At 38.0% G+C, this 5,761-nt stretch overlaps 1 non-coding gene across 1 annotated transcript; it reads left to right on the top strand.

Moving 5' to 3' along the window:
• Positions 1–2,685: 2,685 nt before the first annotated feature.
• trnaf-gaa (transfer RNA phenylalanine (anticodon GAA)) lies at positions 2,686–2,758 on the top strand. Its single transcript has one exon. It is a non-coding gene; the product is annotated as a tRNA-Phe (tRNA).
• Positions 2,759–5,761: the final 3,003 nt, after the last annotated feature.

Genomic DNA, 5,761 nt, shown 5'->3' with positions numbered 1-5,761 from the left:
ATTGTAATAACACTGTAATAACTAATACTACATTAACTCATTGGCTGCCAGCCATTTTCAGTGAAGAGAGAGCCATACTGCCAAGTGTTTTACAGTATTTTGACTGATTTTCCAAAACCCACAGAAAAGTGTGTCTCATGACTATGTGCACACCGAAATTACCAAACGAAAGAGTAGACTCTCTTCTTTCATCAGGAAAAAAAAGTTTGTTTCTACCATTCTCAGTCCTTTAGTAATAGACAGTAGAACATAGGTTGGTTTCACCAAAAACAGCTGTTTGACCAAAAAAACGGAGAAAACCAGCTTCTTTTTTTTGTGCAAAGTGGCACTGCTGCCCCCTTGCGGGTAATTTTGCCAGTATAATCTCTGTTTAGTGTTTACAAGCCTAAGATCTAGTGACAAACTCTGCTAGATTGTCCCCCAGCCCGCTCCGTTAAAAAACGCAATTGACGTCTATAGACGTCTATGGCAGTCAACGATTTTTTTAAATTGACGTCTATAGACGTCAATGGCACCGAAAGAGTTAATATTGTAATAACACTGTAATAACTAATACTACAGTAATAGTGTAATAACTCTAATAACTAATACTACAGTAATACTGTACTAATACTACAGTAATGGTGTAGACTGTAATAGCTAATACTACAGTATTAGTGTAATAACACTGTAATAACTAATAGTAAAGTAATGCCCATGGTAGGAAACTTCACTTCACTTATGCCTGACACCCTTTCCAGGGTATAGGCCGTCGACAAGGGTCCTCCAGAGTTTTCGGTCACTGGCGTTCTTTTCAATCTGCAACCAGGTGCCTCCCAGCCTCTTGGTGTCTGCCTGGAGATCCCTCCGCCAGGTGTTTTTGGGCCGACCTCTGTTTCTCTTCCCTTGAGGGTTCCAAGTCAGAGCCTGTCTGGTGGTGTTTGACGCTGGTTTGCGTAGTGTGTGCCCGATCCATCTCCACCTTCTTCGCCCAATTTCGTCTGCTGCTGGTAGTTGTTTGGTCTTTGTCCATAGGTCTTTATTGCTGATTTTGTCTGGCCAGTATATGTTCAGGATTCTTCTGAGGCATTTATTGATGAAGGTTTGCACTTTATTTGTGGTGGTCTTTATTGTTCTCCATGTCTGTGCCCCGTAAAGCAGGACTGATTTTACATTAGAGTTGAATATTCTTATTTTTGTGTGTTGTTGTATCTCTCTAGAGCGCCAGATGTTCTTTAGAAGTAGGAATGCTGTTCTAGCCTTGCCTATCCTAGCTTTCACATCTGCATCCGTACCACCCTGGTTGCTGATGATACTCCCCAAGTAGGTGAAGCACTCTACTTCTTGCAACGTGTCGTACCCTAGAAGGATTGGCTCAGTGCTGGTGTTATTAATCCTCATGAATTGTGTTTTTCCCTTGTGAATGGAGAGTCCTACTTGAGAGGAATTCTCTGCCAGTATTTTTGTTTTTTCTTGCATTTGGTGGTGTCTATGTGAGAGTAGGGCCAGATCGTCTGCAAAATCCAAGTCGTCTAGCTGTGTCCATAACGTCCACTGAATTCCGTTATTTCTTTGTACTGTGTTTTTTTCCATTATCCAGTCAATGGTCAGTAAAAACAGGAATTGGGATAGTAAGCAACCCTGTCATGGTAGGTAAATAGGCCGAAATAGCTCAGTTGGGAAAGCGTCAGGCTGAAGATCTGAAGGTCCCTGGTTTAATCCCGGGTTTCGGCAAAGACTACTATGAATTGTGGATGTTTGTCAAGAGAGAACAACAGCCCATGTTAGGAAAGTGAACTGATAAAAAGGAATTATCTCAAAAAGCCTAGATTAATGAAAATACACAAGGCTGGTAGAAAAGTGAACTAGTAAAAAGGAATTATCTCGAAAAAACCTGCATTAATGAAAACACAGGAGGCTTCTTCCTCAGCTACAACAGTCAATTATTGCATTTTTTTTTGTGGCCTTTATCTGACTCTCCAGGTTTGTCGTCTACGCTCCACGGAGCGAGCTCCCGGTTTTACTTTCCAAATGAAAGCGGCTATTTTAGCCCTTTGTAGCTGAAATAGCTCAGTTGGGAGAGCGTTAGACTGAAGGTCCCTGGTTCAATCCCGGGTTTCGGCAAAGACTACTGTGCTTTGTGGATGTTTGTCAAGAGGGAACAACAGCCCATGTTAGGAAAGTGAACTGGTAAAAAGGCATAAACTCCAAAAAATCTGCATTAATGAAAACACAGGAGGCTTCTTCCTCAGCTACAACAGTCAATTATTGCATTTTTTTTTTGGCCTTTATCTGGCTCTCCAGCTTTGTCGTCTACGCTCCACGGAGCGAGCTCCCGGTTTTACTTTCGAAATGAAAGCTGCCATTTTGGCCTTTAGTAGCCGAAATAGCTCAGTTGCGAGAGCGTTAGACTGAAGATCTGAAGGTCCCTGGTTCAATCCCAGGTTTCGGCAAAGACTACTGTGAATTGTGGATGTTTGTCAAGAGGGAACAACAGCCCATGTTAGGAAAGTGAACTGGTAAAAAGGCATAAACTCCAAAAAATCTGCATTAATGAATACACAGGAGGCTTCTTCGTCAGCTACAACTGTCAATTATTGCATTTTTGTGGCCTTTATCTGACTCTCCAGCTTTGTCGTCTACGCTCCACGGAGCGAGCTCCCGGTTTTACTTTCCAAATGAAAACGGCCATTTTAGCCCTTTGTAGCCGAAATAGCTCAGTTGGGAGAGCGTCAGACTGAAGATCTGAAGGTCCCTGGTTCAATCCCGGGTTTCGGCGAAGACTACTCTGCTTTGTGGATGTTTGTCAAGAGAGAACAACAGCCCATGTTAGGAAAGTGAACTGATAAAAAGGAATTATCTCAAAAAACCAAGATTAATGAAAATACTCAAGGCTGGTAGGAAAGAGAACTAGTAAAAAGGAATTATATCGAAAAACCTGCATTAATGAAAACACAGGAGGCTTCTTCCTCAGCTACAACTGTCAATTATTGCATTTTTTTTTTGTGGCCTTTATCTGGCTCTCCAGCTTTGTCGTCTACGCTCCACGGAGCGAGCTCCCGGTTTTATGTTCCAAATGAAAGCGGCCATTTCAGCCCTTTAGTAGCCGAAATAGCTCAGTTGCGAGAGCGTTAGACTGAAGATCTGAAGGTCCCTGGTTCAATCCCAGGTTTTGGCAAAGACTACTGTGAATTGTGGATGTTTGTCAAGAGGGAACAACAGCCCACGTTAGGAATGTAGACTTTTGCCTACGGAACACTGTAATAACTAATACTACAGTAATAGTGTACTAATACTACAGTAATAGTGTACTAATACTACAGTAATAGTGTAGACTGTAATAACTAATACTACATTAATATTGTAATAACACTGTAATAATTAATACTACAGTAATACTGTAATAAAACTGTGATAACACTGTAATAACTAATACTACAGTAATAATGTACTAATACTACAGTAATAGTGTAGACTGTAATAACTAATACTACAGTAATGATGTACTAATACTACAGTAATAGTGTAGACTGTTATAACTAATACTACAGTAATAGTGTAATAACACTACTAACACTGTAATAAGTAATACTACAGTAATAATGTACTAATACTACAGTAATAGTATAGACTGTTATAACGAATACCACAGTAATAGTGTAATAACACTACTAACACTGTAATAACTAATACTACAGTAATAGTGTGCTAATACTACGGTAATAATGTAACAACACTGTAATAGCACTGTAATAACTAATACTACAGTCATATTGTAATAACAATAATAACTAATACAAGAGTAATAGTATAATAACACTAATAACTAATACAAAAGTAATAGTTTACTAATACTACAGTAATAGTGTAGTAATACTACAGTAATATTGTAATAACACTGTAATAACTAATACTACATTAACTCATTGGCTGCCAGCCATTTTCAGTGAAGAGAGAGCCATACTGCCAAGTGTTTTACAGTATTTTGACTGATTTTCCAAAACCCACAGAAAAGTGTGTCTTATGACTATGTACACACTGAAATTACCAAACGAAAGAGTACTCTCTTCTTTCATCAGGAAAAAAAAGTTTGTTTCTACCATTTTCAGTCCTTTAGTAATAGACAGTAGAACATAGGTTGGTTTCACCAAAAACAGCTGTTTGACCAAAAAAACGGAGAAAACCAGCTTCTTTTTTTTGTGCAAAGTGGCACTGCTGCCACCTTGCGGGTAATTTTGCCAGTATATTCTCTGTTTAGTGTTTACAAGCCTAAGATTTAGTGACAAACTCTGCTAGATTGTCCCCCAGCCCGCTCCGTTTAAAAACGCAATTGACGTCTATAGACGTCTTTGGCACCGAAAGAGTTAATATTGTAATAACACTGTAATAACTAATACTACGGTAATAGTGTAATACCAATGTAATAAGACTGTAATAACTAATACTACAGTAATAGTGTACTAATACTACAGTAATAGTGTAATAACACTAATAACTAATACTACAGTAATACTGTACTAATACTACAGTAATAGTGTAGACTGTAATAACTAATACTACAGTAATATTGTAATAACACTGTAATAACTAATAGTAAAGTAATGCCCATGGTAGGAAAGTGAACTGGTAAATAGGCCGAAATAGCTCAGTTGGGAAAGCGTCAGGCTGAAGATCTGAAGGTCCCTGGTTTAATCCCGGGTTTCGGCAAAGACTACTGTGCTTTGTGGATGTTTGTCAAGAGGGAACAACAGCCCATGTTAGGAAAGTGAACTGGTAAAAAGGCATAAACTCCAAAAAATCTGCATTAATGAAAACACAGGAGGCTTCTTCCTCAGCTACAACAGTCAATTATTGCGCTTTTGTGGCCTTTATCTGACTCTCCAGCTTGTCGTCTACGCTCCACGGAGCGAGTTCCTGGTTTTACTTTCCAAATGAAAACGGCCATTTTAGCCCTTTGTAGCCGAAATAGCTCAGTTGGGAGAGCGTCAGACTGAAGGTCCCTGGTTTAATCCCGGGTTTCGGGAAAGACTACTATGAACTGTGGATGTTTGTCAAGCGGGAACAACAGCCCACGTTAGGAATGTAGACTTTTGCCAACGGAACACTGTAATAACTAATACTACAGTAATAGTTTAATAACACTGTAATAACTACAGTAATACTACAGTACTACAGTAATAGTGTAGACTGTAATAACTAATACTACATTAATAGTGTAATAACACTGTAATAACTAATACTACAGTAATAGTTTAATAAAACTTTAATAACACTGTAATAACTAATACTACAGTAATAATATACTAATACTACAGTAATAGTGTAGACTGTAATAACTAATACTACAGTAATAATGTACTAATACTACAGTAATAGTGTAATAACACTACTAACACTGTAATAAGTAATACTACAGTAATAATGTACTAATACTACAGTAATAGTGTAGACTGTAATAACGAATACTACAGTAATAGTGTACTAATACTACGGTAATAGTGTAACAACACTGTAATAACACTGTAATAACTAATTCTACAGTCATAGTGTAATAACACTAATAACTAATACAAGAGTCATAGTGTAATAACACTAATAACTAATCCTTCAGTAATAGTTTACTAATACTACAGTAATTGTGTAGTAATACTACAGTAATATTGTAATAACACTGTAATAACTAATACTACATTAACTCATTGGCTGCCAGCCATTTTCAGTGAAGAGAGAGCCATACTGCCAAGTGTTTTACAGTATTTTGACTGATTTTCCAAAACCCAAA

This window comes from Odontesthes bonariensis, chromosome 1 (genome assembly GCF_027942865.1).
Source record: "Odontesthes bonariensis isolate fOdoBon6 chromosome 1, fOdoBon6.hap1, whole genome shotgun sequence".
Classification (NCBI taxonomy): Eukaryota; Metazoa; Chordata; class Actinopteri; order Atheriniformes; family Atherinopsidae; genus Odontesthes; species Odontesthes bonariensis.
This window is presented reverse-complemented; position numbering and strand designations above follow the sequence as displayed.